The following is an 8914-nucleotide window of genomic DNA, read 5'->3' as shown; positions in this document are numbered from 1 at the left end:
AGGTCTGAAGAAAAGATAAGGTCCAATCTATAGTGCCTATAGAATGTAGATGGTGAGGACCAGGTAGCAGCTCTACATATCTGGTCAATAGAAGCTCCGGCCTTCTCCGCCCAAGAAGTTGCCACTGCCCTTGTCGAGTGAGCCTTGACCTCCCCTGGAACGGACATTCCACTTGCCGAGTATGACAGGCTGATGGCGTCCGTGATCCATCTTGCTATAGTGGCTTTGGAGGTTTTTTTCCCCTTTCGGGGACCCTGGAAACACACAAAAAGAGAGGGATCCTCCCTACTCTCTCTGGTGGCTTCTAAGTATTGTAAGAGGCATCTTCTGACGTCTAATGTATGTAATACTTGTTCCTCCTTATTTTTAGGGTTGGGACAGAAGGAGGGGAGTGATATCTCTTGAGATCTGTGAAACTTGGAAGCCACTTTCGGGAGGTATGCTGGGTCTATCTTTAAAATGACCCTATCCTCTAAGAACTGTGTGTAAGGGGGGTTAGCTGAAAGTGCCTGTATGTCGCTAACCCTACGGGCGGATGTGAGGGCGACCAACAGGGAAGTTTTGAGAGATAGGTTTTTTATTGAAGTTTCATCTAACGGTTCAAAGGGCGGTTTAGTCAGGGCTTTAAGGACCAAATTTAAATCCCATTGAGGGATAACCCTTACTGGAAAAGGTCTTGATCTCCCAGCTGCTCTGATAAACCTGGAGACCCACCTATTTGAAGCTAAATCAAAATTAAATAGGGCTCCCAATGCTGCTACATGAACTTTTAGGGTGCTTGTGGCCAAACCTATCTCCAACCCACTTTGCAAAAATTCTAATATGGAATTAAGGGGAATTTCTTCCCCTATCTTCACACCTGATGATGAAAGGAATTTTTTCCATATCTTTCCATACTGTTTTGTTGTAACCAGTTTTCTGCTTTGCAATAGAGTTGAAATTAATCCCGGAGAGAACCCTCTGCCTTCTAATAGCTTCCTTTCAAAAGCCAAGCTGTCAAGTGTAAGCTCTTGACTTGTGGATGATGAACTGGGCCCTGCGATAGTAGGTCTTGGAAGTCTGGTAATACCCATGGGTCGGATATTGACATTTTCCTCATCCAAGAGAACCAAGGTCTCTTCGGCCAGAACGGGGCTATCAAGATCACAAGCGCCCCGTCCTCCCGAATCTTCCTCAGCACTGCCGGAATCAGAACCAGAGGAGGGAAGGCATAAGCCAGCTGATGCCGCCAAGGAATCAGGAATGCATCCACTACTACTGGGTTCCCCAGGGGAGATATGGAGCAAAAGGAGTCTACTTTTTTGTTTAGGTGGTTTGCAAAGAGATCTATCTTGGGTACACCCCACTTTTCTGTGATCTGGGTAAATATTGCCTGATTTAGTTCCCATTCTCCCTGTTTTAGACTGGAACGACTGAGGAAGTCTGCTTTGTAATTGTTTACTCCCTTTATATGCAGGCTTGTCAGGGATAGAAGGTTGCGCTCGGCTATTTGTAGGATTGACTTGGTCACTTCCATTAGATTTTGGGAACGAGTACTCCCTTGGTGATTTAGGTAAGATACTACCACCCGGTTGTCTGACATCACCCTTACATGGTGAGGGTGAAGGGCCCCCAAGAATTCCTGTAGGGCAAACTTGACCACAAGAAGTTCCTTCATATTGGAAGATTTGTTTGCTAGCGCTGAAGACCAAGTGCCCTACTAGATCGCCAAGATGAGCTCCCCACCCTGTGGGACTCGCATCCGTAGTCAGGACCTTTGAAACTGGGACTACCCACGGGACTCCCCGGGAAAGATTTTCCTGCGATGTCCACCAGATTAGAGAGTGTTTGGTGCGAGATAATGTTAACCGCCCTTCTAAGTGCCCCCCTAGATGGACCTGTTCTGACAAGATTTGCCATTGGAGGTCTCTTGAGTGTAGCTGAGCCCACTGTACTGCGGGGATGCATGAAGTCATGGAGCCTAAGAGGGACATGGCTTGGCGGAGAGTTATGGAGGGAAGAGATTGAATTCTTGATACTAGACTTTTTACTTTTTGTATTTTGTCCCCCGGGAGCCGACATTCCATTTTTATGGAGTCTAGGGTGAGACCTAGGTACTCCTGGACCTGGGAAGGCAATAGCCTGGATTTTTTTAAGTTTATTAGCCAGCCCAACTCCTTTAAAGAATGCATTACTGTTGCCAGCTGATTCTCGCAATGTTGCGGGGAGGAGCCTATCACCAAAAAGTCGTCCAGATATGGTGCAATCAGGGTGTTTTGTTCCCTGAGATGAGCCATTACCTCCGCAATCAGTTTTGTGAAAATTCTCGGGGCTATGGCTAGACCAAATGGTAGAGCTGAGAATTGGAAGTGGCTTAACACCCCCCTGATGTGAACAGCCATCCTGAGAAATCTCTGGTGATCCTTGTGTATGGGGACATGATAATATGCGTCCTTCAGGTCCAGGACTATCATGAAGCATTGAGGAAACAGCATTTTGATAGATGATTTTATTGTTTCCATCTTGAATGCTTGAACCTCTAGGTAATCGTTTAGGTTTTTCAAGTTTATGATGGTCCTGTAGGAACCGTCTGGTTTTTTCCTCAGGAACAGAGGGGAATAGTACCCTTGCCCTCTTTCTTGTGGGGGAACTTCCAGAAGTACTCCCTTCTCTACTAACCCGATGACTTCGTCTTCTAATGCCAATTGTTCCTCCGCTGAAGACCTTGAAGATGTCATCATAAAAGAGGGACGAGGATATCTTTGAAATGTCAATTTCAGTCCTGATTCTATTATGTTCAAAATCCATTGACTGGAGGTAATCCTTTCCCAGGCCGGGAGAAAGAGAGATAATCTCCCCCCCACCTGGGGCCAACCTTCAGGCCATGTGCACACGTTCAGTATTTTTCGTGTTTTTTCGCTATAAAAACGTGATAAAAATGCGAAAAAACGCTTACATATGCCTCCTATTATTTACAGTGTATTCCGCATTTCTTGTGCAAATGTTGCATTTTTTTCCGCGAAAAAATCGCATTGCGGAAAAAAAAAGCAACATGTTCATTAAATTTGCGGATTCCGCACACCTAGAAATGCATTGATCTGCTTACTTTCCGCGTGGGGCTGTGCACACCATGCGGGAAGTAAGCAGATTATGTGCGGTTGGTACCCAGGGTGGAGGAGAGGAGACTCTCCTCCACGGACTGGGCACCATATAATTGGTAAAAAAAAAATAATTGAAATAAAAAATAGTGATAAACTCACCCTCTGATGGCCCTGGAGTCCTCCCGCCTCTCATCGGTGCATGCTGCCGCTTCCGTTCCTATAGATGGTGTGTGTGAAGGACCTGCGATGACGTCGCCGTCTTGTGATTGGTCGTGTGACCGCTCATGTGACCGCTCACGTGACCGCGACGTCATCGAAGGTCCTGCACACACACACACCATCTATAGGAACGGACGCCGCTGAGGAGATCGGCTGTTTGCAGGTAAGTATAACCATTTTTTTAATTTTTTTTTAAACATTCTATCTTTTACTATAGATGCTGCATATAAAAAGTTGGTCACACTTGTCAAACACTATGTTTGACAAGTGTGACCAACCTGTCAGTCAGTTTTCCAAGCGATGCTACAGATCGCTTGGAAAACTTTAGCATTCTGCAAGCTAATTTCACTTGCAAAATGCTAAAGAAAAAAAAACGCGGAAAAAAACGCAAAAAAAATGCGGATTTCTTGCAGAAAATTTCCGGTTTTCTTCAGGAAATTTCTGCAAGAAATCCTGACGTGTGCACATACCCTCATTGTGAAGATTTTTTGTTATCGTTGGGGCTTTTGTTAAAGATGAATCCCTTGTTTTTGTTTCTCTTATCTTCCCATTTCCCCTGGCCTCTCCCCGGTTTCTTACGGAAAAACCTCTTGCTCCGAAAGGGCTTCCTATAAGAGGGGAGACTCGGGGAGGGAAAATACTTCTTGCTATCCCCTGCTTTTTCCAGGATGTCATCTAGGGTAGATCCGAATAAAAATTCTCCTTCGCAGGGGATGGTACACAATTTTTTGTTTGCAGGTCGCCTGGCCAGCACTTAAGCCAGAGGGCTCGCCTAGCCACATTAGCAAACACTGCTGATCTAGCGGCTAATCTAATGGAATCGGCCGAAGCATCAGCCAGAAATGCAGCTGCCCCCCTCATTACAGGCAAGGTGTTCAGTATTGAGTCCTGGGATGATTTCCCTTTTAGCTGGCCCTCTAGTTGATTTCACCAAATCATTAGGGAGCGGGATGTGCATGCGGCTGCCACTACCGGCTTTAGACCTCCTCCCGCTGCTTCCCAGGTGTCTTTGAGGAAGGCGTCTGCCTTTTTGTCCATAGGGCCCTTTAAGACCCCCATGTCTTCAAAAAGGAGGGCGAATTTCTTTGATGCCTTAGCTATGGCGACATCTAATTTGGGAGCTTTCTCCCAGAAGGAGCAGGACTAATCCTCGAAGGGATATTTTCTTTTTGGAGTTAATAGTGTCTTTTTTATGGGTTTTTTCCATTCTTTTTTAATTAGTGCCGATATCGCATCGTTAAGCGGAAAGGCCCTTTTCTTTTTTTGTTCTAGACCCCCGAACATGATGTCCTGAACCGATCTTTTGGGGTGGGAGTCTACTAGCCCCATAGTGCTCCTCACTGCTTTTATGAGGCCATCAGTGTCTTCTAAGGGGAACACAACTGTGCCCCCCGAGGAAGAGAAGGATGATGATGATTAGGAGTAGTAGTTAGAGGATACTGAACTCGAACTATCACTGTCTGTTTTTGATGCCGGAGACGGGGACCTGTGTCTGGTCTTTCTCTGTTTTTTTCCACTTTTTAGGGATCTAAAAGTGTCTTCTACTTGCTCCTTGATCAAGGTTTTTAGATCGGCTGCAAACCCGGGAAGACTTTCAGATACTGTCTGCTGTATGCATGTATTACATAATCTCTTTTCCCAGGCAGATGGAAGATCTTCTCTACAAATGGCACAGATTTTATGCTTAGTTTTACCCAAGCTTTTCCTCCCCTATAAAAGAGACAAATAATAATCTTACTGCCTCTGACTTTCACGAAGATAACTTACCACCTCAAGGACCCATAAAGCATTAAGCTACTTACTGGTAGCGGCATTTTTCGGAGGCCCATGACAGCACACGAGAGAGGGGATCCGCCCTTAAGGAACAGGAAACCTACAGATACAAAAGGGCGGCACCTCTCCCCATGCATCAGTTGTATTTCAGAGCCTGAGAGGACTGCCGCGGTTAGTGGTACACAAATATACAATATATACATTATATACATTTGAAACAAAATAACCCATTATTGTAATAAGACACCATACGTGAGATTTACATATTACGCTATATACATATCAGGAAGTGCTACCCCCACGTGAATAGGGAGGGAACTAAGGGTGCTGTCATGGGCCTCCGAAAAATGCCGCTACCAGTAAGTAGCTTAATGCTTTATTCGGACTCCCATGACAGCACACGAGAGATTTACAGAGATGTAAGCTACCTTAGGGAGGGACTATAGATTGTAGCACCCTTAACCCAAAGGAAAGATCAGAGGAGGACCCCAAATCCAACCGATAGTGTTTAAAGAAAGTGGAAGGGGATGACCATGTGGCCGCCTTACATATCTGCTCCACTGACACTCCAGATCTTTCTGCCCAGGATGACGCCATGGCCCGGGTGGAATGTGCCTTTAGGTTCTGCGGAGCTGGCCCCCCACCTGCTGTATAAGCTAGAGAGATAGTTTCCCTAATCCATTTAGCCAGTAAATATTTCGATACTCTAAATCCTTTCTTTGGACCTTGGAAGGAAAGAAGCAGTGCCCCATCCTTCTTCCAATTATCAGTAGCTGAAATATACTGAAGAAGAGATCTCCTGACGTCTAACGTATGAAGCTCCTGCTCTTTAGGATTAGAGGGATTAGGAATAAAGGACGGCAAAACTATCTCCTGTGATCTATGGAACCGTGTCGCCACCTTTGGCAGATATGCTGGGTCTGGTCTAAGGACTACTCTGTCTGACAAGATTTCAGTGTATGGAGGAGCTCTGGAAAGTGCCTGTATATCCCCTATCCTGCGAGCTGAGGTTATGGCGATCAGGAAGGCTGTCTTAAGTGTCAACATTTTGATCGAGGCCTCCTGCAGAGGTTCAAAGGGGGGTTTAGTTAGAGAGGACAGAACTAAATTTAAATCCCATGGAACTGTTCTGTCTTTATGCAGTGGTGTAGATCTACTAACTGCCTTCATAAACCTCGCTATCCAGTAGTTATTCGCTATATTACAGGAAAACAGGGCACCTAAAGCTGAGACCTGTACCCTAAGGGTACTAGGAGAGAGTTTCAACTCGAACCCCTTCTGTAGGAACTCTAGGATTTGTTGTACTGGCACCCCGTCTTGGATATTAAACTTTGAACAAGACAAGAACTTTCTCCAAGTTCTAGAGTAGATTTTCGTAGTTACTTGCTTTCTACTCTTTAGGAGCGTCTCCACCAAGTTTGGAGAGAAGCCTTTTCCCACTAATAGTGACCGTTCAAACACCATGCCGTCAAATGGAGCCCCGTCACTTGTGGATGGGAGATCGGTCCCTGCGAAAGCAAGTTCGGGATCTCTGGCAGTACCCAGGGGACCGCTACAGACATTGTCTTGAGCCAGGCAAACCAGGTTCTTCTGGGCCAAAAGGGGGCGATAAGGATGACTTTCGCTCGATCCTCCCTGATTTTCCTCACCACTAGAGGTATCAGGTTCAGTGGTGGGAAAGCATAGGCTAGTGGAAAATCCCATTTCATGAGAAACGCGTCTACCGCCAGGGGATTCTCCCTGGGATTTAGGGAGCAAAAAAGTTTTACTTTTCTGTTGTTTCTGGTGGCGAATAGATCCACCACTGGTTGACCCCATCTGCGGACGACAAGATTGAAAATGTCCTCGTTGAGAGACCACTCTCCCTGTTTTAACACATTTCGGCTGAGGAAATCTGCTGCCACATTTTCTTTTCCTTTGATGTGAAGAGCTGTCAAAGATAGAAAATTGAGCTCTGCCACCTGGAACAACCGATCCGTGATCTGCATTAAAGTTTCGGAACGAGTTCCCCCTTGCCGGTTTATGTAAGCGACCGCCACTCTGTTGTCCGACAGAATTCTGACGTGCTGGCCCTGCAGATATACGAGGAATTTTTTAACAGCCAGTTCAACCGCCAACAACTCTCTTTGATTTGATGAAAATGTTGTGAAGGGTTCCCACTGTCCCTGGACCACCATGTCCCCCATATAGGCTCCCCACCCTGAAGAGCTGGCATCCGTGGTTATCACGTGGGTGACATCTATCATCCAGGGAACCCCTGCTGATAAATTTTGTTTATCTAGCCACCATCTAAGGGAATTCAATGTTATCGGCCTCAATGTCAATTTTCCATTCAATGCGCCTCCTAAGGCTCTGTCATGGAACAGGACTTCATTTTGTAGGGACCTGGTGTGGAACTGAGCCCACTTAACTGCTGGGATGCAAGATGTGAGTGACCCAAGTAGAGACATTGCTTGCCTAAGTGTCATGGAAGGTGTATTGATTGCTCTTAATACAAAACTCTGAATTTGGTCCATTTTCTCTATAGGGAGGAGACACTGCTGTGTCACTGAATTCAACATTAACCCCAGGAATTTTTGAACATTTAGGGGCTGTAATTTAGATTTTTCAAAGTTTATGATCCAACCCAACCGTTCTAGTTTGGTTTTAGCAATCTCCCATTGTGACAGACAATGATCTACCGAGTTACCTACAATGAGGAAATCGTCTAAGTAGGGGACTATAAGGATATTTGACTCTCTTAAATGCGCCATAACTTCCGCAATTATTTTAGTAAACACCCTAGGTGCCGAGGTGATCCCAAAGGGGAGCGCTCTGAATTGAAAATGTCGAATCCTACCCCCCATTAGTATCGCTACCCTCAGGTATCGTTGGAAATCAGCATGAATGGGTACATGATAGTAGGCATCTTTCAAATCCACTACTACCATGAAACAGTTGTTGAAAAGCATTTTTATTGCCGAATTGATGGACTCCATTTTGAAAGTATGTTTCACCAAAAACTTATTGAGACCCTTAAGATTTATAATGGTCCTGTAAGATTTATCAGGCTTCTGGATTAGGAACAGGGGAGAGTAAAACCCTTCCCCTGCCTGAGAATACGGCACTTCTACCAAAACATTTTTGGAACAGAGAGTCCTCACTTCCTCTTCTAGGGCGAATTGTTCAGTGGGAGATGAGCGCCAGGGTGTTAACCTAAATTTGTCCTGTGGAATATGAACAAATTCCAGCTTGAGACCATGGGAAACAGTGTCTTTTATCCAAACGCTGTTTGTGATTTTCGACCACTCTGCCGAGAAATGCAATAGTCTCCCTCCCACTGGAATTGCCAGTCATTGGTCTTGTTTTTTATTTTCCGTCTGGTTACGGCGAAACATGAGACCTGTACCTCGCTTTCACCTATCCTCCCATCTGGGACGATCTCTCCCTGGTGAAAAGGCTCGCTTTCCTCCCCGGTTGAACCTTCTTTTGTTGAAGGGACGACGGTATGGATTGAACAGGTTGGGAAACTTTTTCTTATCATCTCCTGCTTTCTCCAGGAGTTCATCCAGGGTAGGCCCAAATAAATATTCGCCTTTACAAGGGATAGCGCAGAGCTTCGCTTTTGCCTGCATATCCCCCGGCCAGCATTTCAGCCATAGGGCTCTCCTTGCAGCATTAGAAAGTCCTGCTGCTCTAGCTGCCAACTTTACGGAGTCAATTGAGGCGTCTGATAAAAAAGCCGCCCCCTCCTGGATTACAGGTAATGCTGAGAGAATGGACTCTCTAGAGGCCCCTTGTTTTAATTGGGTCTCCAACTGGTCCAGCCAGACCATCATTGACCTTGCCGTGCAGGTTGAAGC

The sequence above is a fragment of the Ranitomeya imitator genome, chromosome 1, assembly GCF_032444005.1.
Source record: "Ranitomeya imitator isolate aRanImi1 chromosome 1, aRanImi1.pri, whole genome shotgun sequence".
Classification (NCBI taxonomy): Eukaryota; Metazoa; Chordata; class Amphibia; order Anura; family Dendrobatidae; genus Ranitomeya; species Ranitomeya imitator.
Note: the sequence above shows the minus strand (reverse complement) of the source record.